Source organism: Larimichthys crocea, unplaced genomic scaffold, assembly GCF_000972845.2.
Source record: "Larimichthys crocea isolate SSNF unplaced genomic scaffold, L_crocea_2.0 scaffold268, whole genome shotgun sequence".
Lineage (NCBI taxonomy): Eukaryota > Metazoa > Chordata > Actinopteri > Sciaenidae > Larimichthys > Larimichthys crocea.
In genome coordinates this window covers 57274-78807 of record NW_020853535.1, presented here as the reverse complement: position 1 = coordinate 78807, position 21534 = coordinate 57274, and the positions used below count along the sequence as shown (strand labels likewise).

Sequence of the window (21534 nt, the reverse complement as noted above, 5' to 3'; positions counted from 1 at the left end):
GAAGCATGTTGAGAAATCCATTAAAAGCTCCTCCATGGCTGTGGACATCAGTAATATGTTTAGTGGAAAGCCCGCAGAGGACTGTAAACATCCTTAGGGAAAAAACAGTAAGAGAACAACAGAAAATGGAGTGAAGAAAACCTGAATCTCATTCGTTTTTGATGGCTGTCATGCAATGCGTCACACTTCTAGATTGGCATGGATGTTTAGCAGATAATTGGTAGTTCTTATATAGCTTGAATAAAGAAAGGTGCAGCTCTCTTTTGACTTGACAACTGAGGCAGCTCACCAAAACTGGTGCTGATGAGACCAGACAAGAGGAATTTATGGGGGGAAGAAAAGGCTTTGAACAGTCTGTGGATTCGTCAATTATAGGGAAGTGTGACAGTGGTAATAATTAGGTAGACTTTAAAAAAAAAGAAAAGAAAAGAAACATCCCAGAAAGTCCTTTGAGAAAAAGAAGACACGTCTGTTGGTTTGACTGAGAAAGAGACAACCTATACCACTGCTGCTTTATTTAGATCAGAGCTAAACAATCCCCAAATACCTGACACAAATTGCTACTGGATGCTTTAACAACAGATGATATTGTTAATGGGTCAAAATGTGTGTAATTTTATGTTCCACCCTACAGAGTGACAAATAATTCAACAAGTAACATGGCTCACATCCCAGTTAAGATAAATTTCCCATGGGGATCCACAGGAGGAAATTAGTCGATCACAGCTGCAAATAGACACAGAATGAAATCTGAAGGAAAAGTAGTGCATAAAAAATATATCATTGCAATATTAATCTTTTTTGTTATGCAGATCACACTTAATGCAATTACAGGGTATTAATTCTTACTGCTGGAGCACTGGCACACAATATCATTGCTAAGTGATTCACATTACTCATAATCCTATGACATGTCTGGAGCATGACGAGGTAACAAGCTCTGCGGCTGTGATGTCATCCTCCACAGTATGCAGACCGTGATACCACCAGGCTGCTTCTGCACTCGCTGCCTCCCTCCTCCAAGCATTTTATTTCATCAGGAAGGCTAAGGCTGAATAACGGCAAAAATGGACATCATAATCACAGTGCTGGAAAATGTCAGCATTTTACCAGCTATTAATCAAAATTATTTATTTTTTTAACAATCTGAAGAAACAAATTGCCCACAGCTTTAGTTATGCACATGTTAGAATTTAATGATAATTAATTGTAAAAAACAAACAAACTGTAATTGCATTGTATATTGTATTATCCTGGAAGAAAACTGACATTGAGTGTTTTTACTTGAGCCAGGCAGATGTGTAAAAAAAACAAAAAAAAAAAAACAGAAAAGAACGTGCTTCAAAGTGAGGTAAACACAATTATGAAGCAAAGGAAGGATGCGCATGTGTTATGGGGACTTCACGGTTTGGACGAGCATCCTGCTACCACGTGTTCATTACAGTCACTAGTGACTATCACCGGGTCAGCTCTGATACAGTGGTAGGAGGGTGAACAGTGAACAATACGGCTCATTTTGACAACATAAAATCCCAATGAGTCACGCGGGTAATATTCTTGCCTCTCCTGTGAATCCCTCGAGAAAGGCGGACCCTGCCAATAACAATAAAAACCTACTGCAGTTTATATAGAAAGGAAATCGCTGAATGCAAACACATTGAATGGCTATTGCTGAAAAATGCTCACAAACAGTCAAAATTGGACTTGATTGTATGAAAAATATCTTCAAAGCAGAGCTTTAAAAGAAGACTAAATGTGCTTAGATGAAGAGATCAATACAACTGTCATATCTAATGGTGGAGATCGTTAGCTTTTAGCCCAAAGATAAAACAACCTGCCCACCAGTATATTTAAAGCTAAATAATTAACACATTCTATCTCATCAGTTTAATTCACACACACAGCGAAGTGTAAAAAAACAATATGTGGCTTTATGTGCATGGAACAATGGTATGCTTTAACAAAACAACATATACATATACATATATACAGCCACTTTAATACTTCCAGGTCATTTTACTCAGTTAGGAACCTTCATAAACAAAGCGAGACAAACATCTAGCTTTGTCCCCTTGCTTTAATATTTAGTGTATGAATATGAGAGTTGTATTGACCTCATCAAACTCCACAACAATGCAATCAAGAATCTTTCCCAAAATGTCACTATTATGTAATTTCTACTATTCGGTAAAAGTTTTGTCTCTGATGGTCTCTTCCAAACTATGAGGTCACCCCATTACAGGATCGCTGCCTTTGCTTGGCAATTTCTCAGTCTTAACTTAAGCAACTATATTTATACGTCTGTCTGGCTCAGGAAAATGCACTCAGGGTCAATTTTCTTCTAGGAAAGCCCATTTTCACGGACCTCTCTTTAACCTTCTCATTAATCTGCGTGTGTAGAAATGTTCAGAAACATAAAATGAGTGTAACCACTTTCTCACTGGCATGCGCACTTCACGCTTCTCTAAGGAGAGTCATGAGTAAATTCACTATCAGCCAAGGACACCCAAGCAGTGTTTTTCTCCGTGTGCCATCAGTGTTGCCAGCCAACTCTCACAATCCATTCCAAAATGATAGAGATGAAGTCATTCTTATTGCAAATTACAGTACTCACTAGTAGCGATTACATCACAGTGTTTCATAGCAACCTTCAGACGTTCAAAAACCTTACCTTAGGGCTATGGAGAACCACACTCACTCTCGCTTCCTTTCTCGAACACACACCATTTCTTTTCCTCATTATCATTTCATGACATGAGTAAATCCACACACACCTTTCTCCCTGCCAGGTGTGAAAATCCACTTGAATGCAAACCCTGTTGCTTTCCACAACAGACCTCAAGGTTACACTTAGCAGATGTTGGAAATGAAAAAGGAAGAACATCGCACCAAGACGGACAGATAATAAACCAAAGAGGGGGGTGAAAGATAATGTCTTGCCATGTGGCCTTGGATTTGCTGATGGACTTTTTCTCCTTCGTCAACAGTTTTATATTAATGAGCTGCAAAATAAATAAAAGAAAGAGGCCTGCAGCAAGAAACTGGCCACATACAGCTCCCCTGTGCCATGTGGTGGATGCCTTCATCCAATGTGCCTTACTGTGCCATGATTGCATTTTTTCCCGATGGGAGGAATGGAAAGATAATTGGACAATGTTGGGTAGAGCCAACACACCCACTGAGCTATGTGAGGCATGGTATACTGTACATACTGTATATGTGGACGTTGATGAAATGTGTCTCATCTCTTCCACTTGAAATGAAGTCATCAAAAACTATTGTTTTGGCACACTGAGGCAACCCACATCACATATTATCACCCTGTGAAGCTGATTTGGAGTACATGTTAGCAAGCATTAGCCTATTTACATGTCTAACGTGCAACATTAGCATTTATTTATAGTCTGGCCACATGATGAATGTCCAACATTTACTCTCCTCTTACCTCTGTTTTGTTCTCCACCAGATTTTAGAGGAAATATCTGGCTCCTTAGTTGCTAAAAGCTTCGCTATGTTCACCGTCTAGTTGTCTGGCTAATGTGTGGCTTAGAGCATACAGAGAGATCATCAGAAATATTTTTACTAAAAACCCCATGAGAGCGTAGTGACTAAACCAAAACAGTAAAGTTGTCAGACAGATCACCAAAACAATGAGCTAAAAGGCACAAACACACTTTGTAAAGCTGAGAGGAACTTTAGAGTTGGGCGATAATTCTCTGTGGGTTTGTCATTAGAAGCAACGCCATGCATATTAAACACAGTCATTTGATCCATTATTAATATCAAAATATTGATTAGTGCAGCTTTAAGCTATCTATTACACAAGAATGAACAGCGCTGGAATGTTACGTGATGGATTAAAAGAATCACTGATGAAACTGGGGGCCATACTTAAGACTGATTTCATTTTTTTATATTATTTTTTTCTTTCAAATCTAAGCGGTAAAGGACAAGATATCATGACTCTTATAGTCATGGGGGTTAGGGTTCAAAATCAGTGGAGCCAACATGTCCCATAAATCCAATCAAGACGTTAGCCAGATGGTCATTCAGAGGAACCAAATTCACTTCAATATTGTGTTCAAATACAGAACCATCTCATCAAATGTTAAAAACAGTGTCAGATGTCAAGACCTTGAAGTTGTTTAACAATTATAATATGATGTACTTACTCTAACATAATTATTATAGTTTAACATTCATGTGGTCTGAAGGTTAAAGAACCAGGCTTGTGACCAACTGAAAATCAGCACTTGGCGCCACCTTTAAGCCCAACTGCTCCAGTAGAGCTGCTCCATGACCAGCAGATCAGACTGTGGACAGCATCCAGGGGTGAATGTGTAATTGTGTGAATGTGATCAGGGTGTTCCTGTAAGGGAGAAACTCCCCTGACTAAATTAAATAAATGTAACACAATCTCTGGAACTATAAAATGTACATTATCTTAAACTGTCTTAAACTGCAAGCAAGCTGCCCACAGGGGCTGTCTAGATACACCCAACTAATGAAATTCTCAGAAAAACTCAGTGAGTACGCCTTAAATAACATGCTCTGTTTTTCCCAGGTTAGGCAATTTTACACATGGTCCTGATGTGTTTGTAATAACTTGTTGGCCAATTTTTTCTTTACCAGGAGCACACAAATTGACAGGAAAAATATACTCTTGATGTGGCAGGTGTTTCCAGCCCTATAAAAGAGTGAAAAGTTCAATGATTCCACAAGACACAGAACTGTGAAAACCACAAAATGAGCCACAGTGTGACTGACAGGTGATAATGTCATCATTACACACGTTTCACTGGAAAAATCGGTGCACATTGGCTGTGGAAGCTTTACGACGTTTCCTACAGCTTTGACGCACTTCAGGGGGAGAGAGCACATATTGAACCAGTCAGTTCTAATACACGAGGGGGCCACTTTTAAGCAGCAAAAATGTAGCCAATACTGCCCAAGCTCTCTGAGGGGTATTAGCATTAAAAACAAAGCTCTTAAGACTCTGTTGGTGGAACAGTACCTATTTGAATCCCACTTTGGCCCTGCAACGATGCCTCAAGAGAGAAGTGGACTTGGACATTAAAGTTAAGAGCAAAGCTGCCACTTTGGACCACTCTGATCCCTAGGCCTTAGGTTGTACCGGCTGTTCAGAGGGGGTGGCTGCTGTCCACATTTTTCCAGTGTGGAAAAAAAGTGAGATGAGTGAATGAAAACAGGACACACTGCCTTCATCCCTCAACCCCTTAATGCCAAAGACCCCCTACACACATCCCAATAACAGGGCTGACTTAAAAATAGTGTTCAGAGATGGCTGATGAGTGTTTTGCCAACGTTACAAACATCCTGTCACATATGCTCAGCCGAACATGCCAGCTACATACTGTGGCTGGGCAAATATGGCTGCAGACCTGGGGTCAGGACAAATTGCCTTGCTGGGTGTCTTTGCCAGATGAGGGGCTATAAGCAGCAAAGATGTACAATGCCATGGGCAGGTGGATGCATGTCAAAAAGAATCAGTCAAATATTCAGAAGATTTTCGGACAAATTGATTAGCAACATGATACTTGTTTACATTCACCACCACCACATACTGAGAGCACATTAATCAGACATGGTAAACTTATATAGCGCCTTTCTAGTCTTCCGACCACTCAAAGCGCTCTACACTACATTCATTCACCCCATTCACACACATTCATACACTGATGGCATTGGCTACCGTGCAAGGTGCCAACTGCTCATCAGTTTAAGGATTTAAGCATTCATACACATTCATACACCGATGGCACAACTTCAGGAGCAACTTGGGGTTCAGTATCTTGCCCAAGGACACTTCGGCATGCAGACCGGGGAGCCGGGGGATCGAACTGCCGATCATCTGATTAGTGGACGACCCGCTCTGCCTGTGAGCCACAGCCGCCCCATCAGCCCCAAATTTTATTTGGTCCTGTTATCAACTTACACACAGAAGTATCGCTTATTAGCTACTGTCTACATCACTTATTTCAGCAGGCAAAACCTACAGTCAGTGCCAACTAAGAATCAGTTCAGCTTTAGAATCAGTAGCTCAGTGAATCTGGGTATTTTGCCAACATCCACAATGAGACTACTGGAACCCAACCCTAGGTTTTGTCTATTATCGACTGGGATAGACACTTGAGATTTCTTATGAACAAAAGACTCATTTTCATTTGATTATGCAGCATAAAGGCACAGAAAGTTTAAAGAAATGGCTCCATTAGGTGGAAAATCACTTCAAATTCCCTACTGAACTGCACATCGTAAAGGGTACAGACACCATCTTACAACTGAAAGGTCACAGACCTGAAAGCAGCAACAGCCTATATCCATGAACATCCTTATTAATTAACTGCACCCCCATCAGCTCACACTCTCTTCAGATAAGAGCATCCGTTAAATGCCATTAATTAAAAATTAAAAAGCACATGAAAGCTGGACAAGAAGGCTACCGCTAACCTGAGTGACAGCTGCGCTGATACATTATGCATCAAAGAAGTGCCAATTGGCCCGTTGTTCTTCCACTGTGTTCAACAGGAGGTTAAAGAACAAGCGATGTCCCTGACAAGGCCTGCAGGGTCAGTGATCAAAATCTTTACATCGTTTAGTCACAGAAGCTTGACCTGCAAGCTTGACTTGCTGCACAATACCTCCACCTTTTTCCAAAATGACCTCAGCTCACCGGTGCACATACAAATCAATACTAATATAGTTTCCAGCTTGGCTAGAGCCTTCAACATAAGAATAGAAGAGAGGGAAAAAGACAATGGGTAGTAGAAACAGAGGAGAGCTAAAGGTAAAAGTAGAACAGTGAGTTAGCATCCAGATAGATAGATTAGACATCACACCACATATCCATGTGATGATGATTCATGAAAAAGAGGAATGTTGGGTCAGATATTCTACACCTCTGGCAAAGCATGGCATTGGTAAACTGCATAAACACTGCAATTACATGGTTACTGCAAATGCAGTTTTCCAGGATAATTAGCAATCCACCATATCAAAATGAAAGGGTTTCCTAAAGGATCATCCACGTACAGTATGTTATTTCTACAGTGAGTGCTACTTCCAAAAATATTCTGGAACACAAACAAGTACTTTCCAAAGATGGTACAACCCATTACTGTATATCCCCAGGCTGCAAGTAAAGATTACATACTGATTTCTATTGCGTCTTTGTTGGTACCTAAAAAGAAAATGAACTCAAATATACTGACTGAGATGCCCAATAGATATTAAAACAACGCTGATCTCTTTCTTTGGGGCTAATTTCTCATGAAGTTCTTAAATGGTCAGTTCACCTAAGTGTATTTTCTTTCTTACAAACAGTGAAAAAGGACGTTGTCATAGACATGCATGATGTGTTTTTTGTGCTGCTAAAACAACTGAAAAATTATATTTCAAAAAGGAATTCAGAGAGCGACGTGTCTTTCCAGAAAAGAATGTCCTGGTAATCCATCCTGCAGGGATTAATAAAGTATTTCTGATTCTGATTCATACATGTCAATGTGGACAGTTTTCACTGGGACCATTTCTGTAGCAGAAAATAGTTCCAATAAAAACTGTAACAGAAACTCTGGAAGGACACAATGGTGTCATTACGGTCATTTTTTTTTTAACACCACAAGTTAAATTAAATTCCATTCACCTTCACTGAAGTGGTATAATCTCAGTGGAAGATATTTTAAAACTCTGAGCAAGCAAGTTCATATCAACAACATTGATTGATTGATTTTGGTGAACTGACCGTTTAAAACAACATGATGTAAAACATTCTTTAAATGAGAGATGCCGCAAGCTAATCCTGATGGTCAGTTTAAGGGTCATTCCAGGATTGTTTTAATAGATCATTATTGATAAAATCAAAATCTGATCCTTTCCTTAGTGTACTCTGATGTGATTGCCCACCCCAGCCTGCAGCGCTATTCTCCTTTACCACAGCGCAGCACTGTGCATGCATGCCAGTGAAATCAGACGGAATGAAAGCATTTGTGCACACCGGTGATTGACTCAGAGTCGTTGCACCCAGATGGGCAAAATAACATGGAAACTCAAATTTTCTCATTAGCAAAGATAAGAGGACAAAACATTCAGGTAGCAATTTCTCATTTTTAGTCGGTGCTGACTGTCGTTTTCATCATTTAAAATAATAGCTGTTGCCAGTGGCAGGTCATATCAGCTTTCAACAATTAATGCTAATTTCACGAGTAACTTAAAGGCAGGCCAAAATGTAACTGCTACACTGGCTTTCAGAGAGCAAAGGTCATTAGTGAGGAAAGAACCTTTACCCTGACAAGTGTTTTTGAAGTTCCCACAACTTCAACAGAGTGATAGGTCCTCTCTGTGTGTAACTAGTGGTGTGGTTAGAGTAGGCTCGTCCTCTACTATTCTGTACTACTTATCTTTTTTTGCCTTTTTCCACCCAGCAGAGATCCTCCAGCAGGACAAGACAATGGCCCATTACTACTTTTACTACTGACTATAACCTTGTCCAGGAATTAGCATTTGATAGCAAACAATACCACAATGACTTCAGAATGAGAGAGGTATTGTCCTATGTAGGTCATTATCTTTGTAAACACAAGACTACCTATAGATACATAAAAGTACATTAAAATAAATGAAAAGACTTAGATAATTAATATTTCTTCTCTAGAATTTTTTCTTCCAGTTTCAGTAGATCTGGGCAATTAAACCAATCAACCAAACTTGTAAGCTTAGAAACATCGGTAGACGGGAATATATGAAAAACCTGGTTGCTATCCCAGTTTAACACCGTGTCCAACAGCTGTACCTTAAGCAAACAAATGTATATTTCTAAAATGAAATATATAAATATTATGTGTGTAAGGGACATGCAGAAAAAAATCTATGACCTCACATCTATTTTGCCCGTGCTATTGCATCTTTTTTGGCATTTGTTGATTCTTTCTGGTTCATCCTTGCGTGTGTTTTAGCATGGGGAAAAAATCTGCCTGGCATCAAAAATTGCTCTGTGTGGTGACAGACTACTGTAATGGAAAGCATCTCACTCAACCACCCGGCCTCAACAGCATGAAAAAAAAAAAAGAGAAGAAGACAGAACTAAGAGGCGAGTGAGTGATTTCCAAAAACCACTAAAGACAGAACCACAGAGGCCTGCAGAGCCAAGAGGAGCTAAATGACATCAGCAACCAGCAGCAGAAAGAGCTTTCATTGTTACATTTACATTTTTATGTTTACACGGTCTGCATGACTCACAGCATGAGACGACTCAGTTGTCACCTGATCGTCAATCACATTCCTCTCAGTTGCATGTGAAAAATGTCATCACTGAAATATCTAATATTAGGTTCCAGCCACTGTGTCTAACCAGTGCTTGCTGTGGCAATGGATTGATCTGTGCGTTCAATACTGTAACTTCAACCATCCGTGCAAGTGTGTTTGGTCATACAGTGAAAAGATAACAAAGAGATGTAGAGGAAGAAACAGAAAGAGCAGAGTCAGTAGTTTCTTTTAGGTTTGGCTTAGGGCTTTTGGTGCATATACAGTAAAAGCACACAGAAAAGTCAGTGGTATAATCCATGTCACAGATTCAACAGGAGCAGGACAACAGCAGTCAAACATGTTAGGCTTTTAGTTGATAGCAAAAAATTATTCACATAGATGCAACAGGAGAAAATGTCAAACATAAAAAATAGCAAAAATTCCCCCAAAATGTCATAAATGTTTTACATTTTTTTTCAGGAAGTTTGAAATTTGAGGACCTATACTCACTGTCCTGTTGCTACAAGGAGGAGATGAGAACCGATGTGTTATATTCCTAATTCCATAATTATTGGAACAGGAAGGCACATAACTCTCCCACAAACCACAACTTGACGTTTCAACTATAATATAATTTGACAAATGAAAACTAATTCATCTCTATTCTATTGAATTAGAAACAGAAAACAGTGAACTTAAAAGCGAAGCAAGTAAGATCATATCAACAGTATTGAATTAAATTGGGTGAACTGACTGTTTAAAGCAAAGAAAGTCAGTTTTCAACAATATAATGGAAAACATTTTTTTTTTATTAGAGATGCCCCGAGCCAATCCCGATGATTGCTATCAATATGTCGATCCATATTGACATATTTTAATGGATCTGCGTCAGCTGATCAAAACTGTCAGGTCATATAAACTGCCACTAATCAACATTACTTCTGTGAGTAACTTAATGGGAGGCCAAAGTTAAACTAAGGTATTGTGGATTTGTGCAATCAATCTAAAATTTAAGATTAAAAACTTCATAGTTTTGAATCAGAACCTTCAGTATTTTGATAGTAGTAGCTCATAGAAAAATAAAATGAACTTTAGGAGGATACAACTGTTATTTCAGTGTCAGATACATTTACTTACATGTTGATTAATCATACAAATATCAGATCATACTTGTATCAGCAGACTTGGATTGGGACCAAATAAACACTTTTATACAGATATAAGATTGGTCACTCAAAATTACCCAAAATGCTATTGCTTTTTGCTGCTTACCATTACCCAACAGTTCAAACCCCAAATTCAGTTTACAGTGATACAGTGACTGATGTACCTGAAGCTGTTGAACAAGTCTTGCCTTCATTTCAGTCCTATCAGCAGGAGATGATACTCTATCTTAGACGCAAATATCAAGCTGATATATTTAACGAGGTCACCAGATACAGTTCGTCTAACCAGGTCAGTGTCCTGACAAATAGGACATAAGTAAAGGGAAGAAGTAAAGAGAGAGACAGAGAGAGTGAGAAAGGATTTTATCACTCTTGGAGGTCTGTTCCATTGTTTATTAACTCCCTGACCAAAGACATGTATCAAGAGGCCAGATTTTTAAGTGCTGGCATGTGCCCACCTGGCAGAGATTTCCTCTACATCATGCCCCATCTCCTTCACTCTGCTCTCTCTCTGCTGCCCTTAGTTAATGTGCAGTGTTATATTGTGGTTTACAGGAAAACCATGGTGTGTTAGAAAACCAAACAGCACATAATTGCTTCATTATCTATTGTTAGAGGTTTTTCATCATGGCTTTCACACACCTTCTAGGTCCTCAACTCTAAGATGACAATTCCTGAAGACAGCATTCACTCCCATTTATGTCTTTCAACGATCCGTACATCTTAGTATATTGGTTTTGGCAGATTTCAAAAGGCTCTGCATTTGCAGCATTTTCCAACAGCACCAAACCAACCATTGTAATATTACAAAGTCCTGCATCGTAAGTCATAGTAGCCTATCTAATTCTTATTCTCGAATAGATTAACAGATGATTTTGGTGACATTGAAAACTTCTTGCCATCTTCCTTTTTATAGAACAAACACCATGAGAGAATACCCCACATACGTATTTTATGAGTGTGTTTCATGATTCATTGTTTATTCTGAAAATATGATTGAACAAATTTCTGTGTAAAAAGTCTGACTCATCACTCACCAAAAGACACGTAGATATATTTTAAACCAAGGGCTTCTGGAAACTACTGTCCTTAAAATCCAATGTACATGTGACAGTCCAGGAACCAAATGGTGCACACTGATCAGGTCTTGTTCTGAGTTCTTAACTCATTACACAGAGATCAATGAGTGACCACCAGTCTGTAAGGCCATGGCATGGAATGCATGGCAATTATAATAACCTCAAACCACATCAGGCAGCCAGTGAGTGCAAAATCTGCCCGTCCTGTATCCAAAGTCATTTCACATACGTGGCCTGTCAATCAAATCGCTAACAGAGCAGGGGAGCTTAATTGCAATAAGTATCTTCTGACGAGCACAGTGTCTGGAACAATAATTGATGCTGAATCATGAATTGGATGAGCTGCTCTGCTTTGTGATATGTGCACGTGTGTGTGTGTGTGTGTGTGTGTGTGTGTGTGTGTGTGTGTGTGTGTGTGTGTGCATCAGTCAGAGATTAAAGGGTCTACGGTGTCATCTGACTACTGAAATGAGAAGGGAAATGATAAACAAACTAGAATTCATTCTGTATGCATGAGTTTCTGCCCTTGGGCCTCAGAAATGCTGCATTTGTGCCATTTTCACTTAACCTTTGAACAAAAACAGCCACATTAACCAAGTGGACAGTTACACACAGTTTTTCGATGGACACTGATAACCAATGTCAATGAAACATATCCCTGTACATTTGCTGCTTTCTGTAAAACAGCTGTAACAAAGTTATTTGCATACAGCATGCAGAGAAAGTCAGTTACTTGGAAAGCCAAATGATATTTATTTCTTAATTTCATACAGAATTTAGTACGGATCTGTGGTTCTGTGTTGTTGTGGCCAAATTTTCGACATTATATAATTTTTCCAACGTTGACATTTGAACAATCATCTAACATCCTTTGCTGTCTGATGTAAGGTCACCTCTCCTTGTCCCTTGAGCTCGGTAAGCATGATTTTATATCTCATAAAAATAATAATTCCAAGTAATTCCATCTGATGTTAATGGAGACAGTCTTTATTTCAGGTGTTGTGGTGCACACCACAGAAAACCCTGGTGTAGTTGACCACAAACAAAACTCATCTTTCCTTTGACAGTCTAATGTTACTAAATATGCATAATGCAGTCTGTTCATAGAGTGCCTCACAAAAAATAAGGCCATTTTCCCATCAAATCTTGTCCCATGGGTGACAGTCTACATTTCATCTAACTCCATTTACTCTGCACTGAAAAAAAAATGTAGTCTTCTTTACTGCCGCTGTAAAATATACAATATTACACACTATATAATCTCACACTAGCAGTGAGACTACATGCACTGTGATCAGTGATTTTCCATATAGCCTCAAGCTGTTAAATTCCTTACACAGATCGAGAGGTCTGCACCTTCACCACAGCTTACACTTTGAAATGTACGTTGAAGCATTAACATGTGGCGTTGCTAACCTAAAGTGAACTCACATAACCCCTCGAAACCTCATGATTCATGCAAGCCACGTTCAGTTTACCCGCAGCTAACCCCAAGCGCTAACCCACCACTGCTTTGATGGTACGATTGATGCCATGCTGATTGTTGTATGAGGAGAAAAAGCGGTTGCCTTCCCTTTGTGTCAGCAACATTCCCTGGCCGAAACTGCGGCCAAATCTTCCCCAAGACACGCATGCACACATACACCACTACCGGTTGTGCAAGCAGAATCACACACACACAAAGCTAGCTCAATATAAGTGAATCCAAACACTAATTTTATATACAAACTTGCACGTACAAACAATACCGAACACAATCCCAAAGCCTGAGCTCTGAGGAGTCCTCAGGGGCACGGAGAGGATTTAATACTTTCATAATGACATGTTGCATTGTGCAACTGACAAATGCACTGAGAGCAGATTCGTGCTTCCCGAAGTCTTCAGGCTTTGCTACCTTCACATACTGACAAAGATAGACAGCACAAGAAGACATCTAGGTTAATGAAATGTGTTCATGGGCCTTTGAATGCCACAAACAACCAAGTTAAAGATCCAAATAGAGATGTAATTCTAATTAGGACTGAAGCTCCCAGCTGATGTGTGATAAGAGCCTGTGATGTGGAGTAGTTGTGCCAGGAGAGAAAGAGACATCGGAAACAAAAGGAGCCCTGTAAAATGTAAATTAGCCCCCTTAATTTCCGAGAATAGGTGTATGCTGTAGATGTATATGTGTGTTAAAGAACAAGCAGGTAGTGACAAACCCTAAGGGAGACACAGCGAACATGCCAAATTCTGCTGCTGGTACATGCTCGTAATAAAAAGATGTAGTCACAAGGAAAGGTTTGGCTTGTTTTTGTTATGTGGGCGTAGAGGGGATACCTTTATCAGTCCCCTTTACTCCACAGATCCGTTCTTTAATTGAGTTAGAGGCTTTTCATGTGAATGCTGCAGGCTCCTGGCAGAAGTCTATCTTCATCTCCCTGCAGTTAGCATGTAATGTGCCTGCTTCAGCACTTGCCTTTCCGCTACAAGATCATTAAACCGCCATGTCATTCATCACTGATTTGCTCCAAAGAGGAAAAAAAAAAAAACCCTTTACGATGCACACCCAAGTCTCCTTTCTCCGTGTTTAATACACACCCATTTCAATGTGAAACTCTGCTTAAAATGAGTAGGGAGACGAATGAGGCTGATTTAAATAAGAACCAAGAGTGGATATTTCCCCTTAGCCTGCCACATTCAAACTGACTGGTTATCAATCTTGGAGCAAATGACATAAAAATGCAGATTCATTTGTGTGGTGCATAGCAGCGGTGTTTCATATTAACACATTAGCGGGAGTCAAGGCTGAATAAGGTCCATTTAGCCGACTGATACACTTAGTAGTAAGTGGCTGGCTATGTTGTCTCTTGTGCAGCTTCAAGCTTCAAGTCTATTTTCATCTTCTTTTTCCTGTAGCCATTGATCTGTAGCTTGCTCCTGCCACATCACTGGCATTTTGGGCATCAAACTAAAGATCCTGTTGTCAGCCCTGTCAATCAAAAGGAATGTAATGCTCCTGTAGTCAGCACTCCTTAACACCACTAATGTATTACATCAGTTCGGTTTGGATCAAAACCACAGTTTGCCAGAGAGTGATGGAAGCGTTTAGAGCATTTAATTGACACAATGACACTCTAAACCCAAACATAGCTAAAGCATAAAGTTACTGCTGTGGCTGCTAGCCACAGAAGACCAAACTCCAACTCCAACTGAATTAAAACAAAAAGCATCATAGTACTGTGGTGGACAAAATAATCTGTTTAAATGCCTGAATTGCCTGAGAAAACGTAGAAATAAAGAATCATCCACTCTCCCTCCCCTCAAATACCCTTGCAGAGCTAACCAAAGGATGTTTGTGCTCTACAGCTCCACATTCAGCAGACTGTCAATGTGTGGGATTGTGTGAATCTGAAGTGGGATGTTGTTGGCAAAGGAAATACACACTCCGTTGGTTTTCTCTGGAACAGTAAAGGTTAATAAGCCGAATAAATGGCTGATGGAGGCTGTGGCAGGGAAAGTAAGACTGTCATGTGTCAATAAGGTGCTGGTGAAATAGCAGGTTGTTGGAAAAGCTGTAAGAAAGGTTAGTATCCACAAACAAGCAGATTGGACTATTATACATTAATCTATCTGAAATCCTTAACACTAAGCATCTATTTCAGTCTCAGTCAGTGTCTCTCAACATACCTCTTTCACAATGATGTCCCTACCTGCTCAAGAACATGTCTAACCACACAAGTCCTCCTATAATGGGATACTTATTGTAATCTACGTTTGGTCTTTGATATTTAAAATGTGAGAACTACTATCAAACACTATTTATTTTTCCTGATGCCAATTTCTTATTTTCCAGCAGATTTTAGAGAATGGCCCCAAAAAATACAATCAGTGCATCTTCACTCATTTAGCGAAGTAAGTAAAAAGACTGTCAACAACCATGCTAGCAGCTTGTGAGGCTGGCCTTAGGCATAGTGGTGCTTTGAGCTAAGTCAGTGTACCATGTTGCCTTTTATTTGCCTGTTATCATGCAAACATTTGCATGGAATTACAGCTGAGACAGGAATGTAATGATGTTTTGCTGGAATCATCATGGATCATGAACTATTGGAGAAACTAAAATGCTGACTTGGTGATGGCACTTGATGAAGAGTCAAACAATGAGTTGAGTCAGTACAATTCATCCTGAGGGGACCCAACGGTGATATTTCACTCAAAACGATAAATGTCAAACTCATGGGGGCATTAGAGGAAAAGTCAGATCAGAAACTCATTAGTATACATCCTCTGGGGAGCATGAATGTCTGCAATAAATTTCATGGCAATCTATCTAATAGTTGTTGAGATATTTCAGCCTGGGTGGTGGACCAATCAAACAGCAATGCATCCCTAGAGCCATGCTGCCAGCATAATGGCCTGATTTTTCCAATATGCAGACAGTGTCAAAATATTTTTGGTTTCTATTTGCAAGGCTCATTGTGTTCAGTTTTAATCAATTGTTCGCCCAAACGCCAATCTGGTACGTGCACTAGAAATGGACAGCTTACTATCTTATGTCCCTACACATCTCAGAACATTGCTGATTTTCTTCTTCAGAAAGACATTTTAAAAAGAAAAGGTGCCAGGAACATAGAGCCAGAACACAAATGAGCAACCGATTAAACTAAGCTCTACATTTTCTACATGCCTTCACATTCATAACACCTGGAACAAACTGTGTGCTTAACATGAGCAGTGACAGACACAGCAGCAATCCTGCCAACATACTTTGATTAAAAATTTCATCATGTGATTGTAATTGGATTCATTAGAATATAAAGGCAAAAAAACAACAACAAACCAGTCTGTTAAAACTTAGAGAAACTTAGAGAACAACATGAGGAGTTTAATTTGAATCAGCCACCTGTTTTTTCTCTTACCTATTCTCCTCCACTGTGGCCTCACCTCCAGGAGGATCAGGTGAAAGTGTTAATTTCAAGAAATCTAAATCTTCATTTTCCAGACCAATCTTACAATCTCTTATTTTAACTGGAGATTTTATCCACAGCTCCTGGCTGCACAGGGACGCAGTGCGCTATCTGTCATGACAAGTTCATTCAACATCCCCAAAGAGCAGCTTCACGGGCCATCAGTGTCATGAAGCTCTCTGCTCTGAACACTCAATGGTGACAAATAATCCCCCTCCCACCCTCTCTTTGTGTCTCTTATTCTTTCTTATTCTCTCTGTGGAGACACAAGCAAGTCTTTCCCCTCTCCAGAAAACAGCCGTTTGTTTCATCTCTTTGCATTGATTGCATATAACTTTTGTCTGCATTCTATAATTTGGACTTTTAATGGTGTCAAAAAAGCTTTGCAGTCAACTGTTTTAGCATCCTCGAGTACTGGTTCAACAGAACAGACTTTTATGGGTTAGCCCAGAATCACTGAGACAATATTGCATGGTGTGGCAGAAGAATGCTCAGTTATTGACTAGTCAGTTTTAAGATAAACTAATTATTAATCCAAGAGAGCATGAGATGGTGTCCCTCCAGGTACTACTTAGGGTCCAATTAATCAAACAAGGCTCGCCCCTAAAATGACAATAGAGCTAATGGATGCAGATAGAAGAGCATGTCACTGCTCTCTATCAAGCCATTAAACCTGTGTCTGTGGAGGTTCGTCCTAATTTAATGTGACACCTTAAATGAAATATCTTCAGTCGTCATTGATCTCAGTGAAATGCTGCCCCCGTGATCCAACACAGACACGACCCAAGGGCACCAAAAGAAGTTGTAAAATGAAAGCTGTGACATGAAAGAGAAGGAAGGATAGGAAATAAGGAGAGATGGGAGAGGAGAAAGAAAGTTGTTAACATCTAACATATCCGTGTGACGAAGAACGTACAGAGAGAAAAGAGTAAGAGTACAAGAACAGAGAAGACGACAGATTTAATGAGGGAAAAAAGAAAAGGGGAGCGCAACAGGACTAGAGATTGAATGGAAGTACAATCAAAGCAGTCCAGAAGAGTTGAAGGGGCAGACAATGGGAGACACAGTTATAATGGAGAGGTGAATGGAGGGACCAAAGCTGGAAAGGGGGGGGGAGTCCCTCAGGGTTTACTGCCCTGTCAGATTCATGCACCACAGCCGACTGCCCGCAATCAACCTCAATGAACTGTTCAAGCCTAACACATACCTGCTCTACCTCTTATCACCTCAAAGTCCATGCCAAGTACCCAGCAACTCTTCTTCTATTAATTTCAAACAAGCTAGCAGCTTGTTTGAAATTGTATTGCTGCCACAAATGTAAATTGCATAGCCAGTGAATATGAAATTGCAAGTACAACATCAGAGTTTCTATTCTTTTCCCGCCCTGAGACCTTACCAAGATACAGAATCATTTTTTTTCCATGTCAAAATTTTACTGAAAGAAAATTGTCTCTTAAACTTAACTGGGCATTTGATGCCAACATTCAGTACTCTGACCTATAGACACATTTCAGTCGAGACCAAAGAAAGTGTTATCTCAGTGCTTGGATGGAAACATCTAAAAGCAACTCAGTGAAAACAGAAAGTAGAAAACGGACAAAATGTCAAAGATTAAAAGCCAAAAGCCAGTGCAACAGAGAAGATGATCAGCTCTAAGTAAATTCAACAAGGAGCTCCACTGGATTTCAAAGCCAAAACCTCATCCAAACAGGGTTGAGACAAGACAGAAACCAGAGCAAATAAAACATGATACAAAACCAACAAAGCCCACAGAAAGAATTTAAGCCAGATCATAAACAAAAAAATAATTAAAAACCTATTTAGCTAAGAAAACAGTGCTTCTTATTTGAAATTCAGATTACACAAATGTAGGTTAAAATTGAATGTACATTATGTCTGAATTTTAAATTCAATGTAGGCCTGTACAGTATGTGTGCTTTCTCTTGGATAGTTCAACATCATAGGAAAAAGTATCTTCAGAATAAGTTAAGGTAGTTCGACCTTGGAAAAAGTGTAAAGCACTTACTTGCTCTTTAGTTTGCCAACTAACAGAAAATCATTCAGCAACTATTTTGATAATCAACTAGTTGTTTCTCTATTTTTAGCTTCTCAAATGTGGATTTGCTGCTTTTCTTTGAGAAAGAAAAGCAGCAAATCCACATTTTCCACAAATCCACATTAGATATCCACATATTATGTGACAGAGAAATATCTATAATAATCTTTGGAAAAAATGCAAATTAAAGACTTTACACTGGGCTCTCAGAAATTGTGATTGCCTTTTTTTCACAATTGTTAAACATTTTATAGACTAAACCAGTTATTCTGTAAAATAATTAGCATTGACATTCATGAAATATACAGAAATCTGGTGCTGAAACAAAATATAGAAAGGTAGAACAGGTAGAGTGAAAATGTTTGTAAGGAGAAAAGTCTTGCATCATCATCTGAAATTAGCAAAGGCCAAATTAATTCAAAACACATTGGACCCCAAATACTACAATCCTGTTAAAAAGGAAACAGGCCTGACTTGGCAGCCAAACAGCCCACCTGCTGATCTTCAGAGCAGCATCCACTACAGTTAATGACTTCTCTTGGGCTAATCAAAGTGCTTACTTAAGCAGCTTCATTCATCCTACCAGACTATATCTACTCCCAACATGACTGCAGAGTCCTGGCACACTATCATGCCTGCCTACTGGGTTGATAGTGAGCAAGGCTTAGAGAAACCTCTCTGGTAAGGTTATTAGTATTCCCTGGGGATGAAATCCTGAGCTCTCTCAATTCTGTAGCTTCTGGTTGAATGAATGAGGGGGTTAACACTATCATCGGGCTCACAGCCAACTATGGCCTCACACTGGTCCTGTGGGATGGAGCACCAGATGCCGCAGCATCTCACTTGTTACACAATCAAGGAAATAATTGGTGTGTCTGACTTGGGCGTGTAATTCAATTAGGGCAATAAAGAAACTGTTATTATTCTCTGGAACAAATACAAAGAGTAGAACATGATAAGAGCGGCAGTTTCTTGCAACCTGTAAAATCAAAAGAAGCATAAGAAGGATGGCCAATGGGCAACTTGAGGGAAAATTTGGATCTAATCTAATCTATAATTTCTGAAAACATTTCACTTAATTTAGAGTGACAGATTTTGACACTGTTTATGGCATTACCATATATCTATAGGGGCTTGGATTTGCTATACAGTAATATTTACATGCAATACATTTCAGAATTCACTGTATGATTACTATGGATTTTTTGGTTTCATAACATTTGGCATCATTGGTTTCTTATCAGATGACTCATCACAGCCCCATACAGACAAAAATCGATGCTGCAAGCCAGTGAATCTATTCAGCCATCTATTATTAAAAATGTTCCAGCCGTTCACGAGAGCAGGCTGTGAGTGATAGTAAATAGATTAGGATGAGCCCTAATCTGTGTCTCGTAAAAAATATAAAAAAAAACAGGCCACAGAAACAGCTTCCCCAAGGTAATATTTCTATAACATATATGGTCAAACCTGTAGGAGCATCCTCAGCCTAGAGGCATCCTCCAGACATTAGAAAGGGAGCAGGGGGCAGTGTCATGGAGAGAGCTGGAAGTCTGCAGCTTCTCATAAAGTTGCTTATAAGAGGGTACCATTCCAGAGATGGAGCCGGTTGGAGGGTTAAATCCTCTTTGACTGTAGTTTAGCTCTTTTAATGGTGATTCAGCAAGTTTCAATACAAGCGTACATCTCAGGTGAGCAGTATAAACTGATAAAAGTGATATGAAAGGGATAAATCTGGTTGTGCAGTCCCAGCTTTACTCTGTTTTTACTTACTGAGAACAATCAGTGAAGATGCGTTCAAGCGTGGAATTCATTAATAATAGTCACTTTTCCGTGCATCACTCACGCGCCTTGTTGATCTGACAGCACCTTGCAGAAGTGGTTTGTATATTCAAACCCAACAATCATCCACACTCATTTGGAGCAGGTGCAGTCTATCTGGAACAATCCATATTGTGCATTATTCTTTTGTCTATTCCTACAAGCCTGTCTGTGCGCTTCAGACAGCACCAAAATACTAAGTGGCAAAATCGCACGTTTCTCTTCGCAAATTGATGGTAAATTGTCTTACCTGGTATCTGGCAGCTGAGGAGGGGAGGCTCTCTCTCTCTCTGTCTCTCTCTCGCTCTCCTTACCGCAGCTCTTTATTCACCCAAGCAGACCAAGGCGGCTTTTTAGAGAAAGCACAGCGTCGGGAAAAGCAGTTTTGGGTGTCCTTTAAGATGTTCCTTGAGAGCGGAGAGGAAGGCTGTCATGCCGGGTATCTGCGGGAGAAAAGAGGCTGTGTTCAGGCTGAGAGAAAGCGGCGGCCGCCTGCAGACCTCGGAGCGCCAAGCCCGTCTGAGCGCTCAGCGGGGGAGTGCAGCTGCTCGGCCGGACACGAGGTGGCAGTGTAGCACACCAAATCCCTTACATTGGTGAGCTGTGGAGGGTGCTCGATGTAAAGTGGAGTCTGGGAAACAGTTAAAGCTGGTCACAAGGGTCTTTGAGAGGTGTCCTACGCAGCAAAATGATTCATGGGATAAAAAGGAAATTAATATCAACAATATGACTGACCACAATAAGATGTGTGAGTTAAGGGTGAAAAACTCCCAAGACAGTTCAAAGTTTCTCATACAATGCACAGGACATTACATAGAGATGCTCCACTTCCATTGTGAAATGAAATGCCATGATTGCTAGAAAATGGCATTAATGCACTTGGATTGAATTGTAAATAGCTTTACAGCATCTGCTGTATGAGGGTAATGCAGAGAAAAATGTTACAATATACCAGTTTTATTGATATGAGCTGTAGCTGAAGTAGTCCAGCTAACTTTGGGTGTGAGGCAGGATACACCCTGGACAAGTCACCAGTTCATTACAAATAAAATGCATTTATTCAAATCCCACTTGAGTACAGAAGTATCATCAGCAATATGTACTTAAAGCAACACTACATAACTTGTCTACTATTAAATAGCATATATAATCAGGTGAATGGTATCTGTCATTGTCACTCTGCACCCTGTACATTTGTTCTTGTA

At 39.8% G+C, this 21534-nt stretch overlaps 1 protein-coding gene across 1 annotated transcript in view; it reads right to left on the bottom strand.

Moving 5' to 3' along the window:
* Positions 1–20817, bottom strand: part of nav3 (neuron navigator 3) — a 399859-nt gene extending 379042 nt beyond the window's left edge. The window contains exon 1 of the mRNA XM_019265607.2: positions 20580–20817. The gene's annotated coding sequence lies outside the window, so the exon portion shown is untranslated. The remainder of the gene's footprint in view (positions 1–20579) is intronic.
* Positions 20818–21534: the final 717 nt, after the last annotated feature.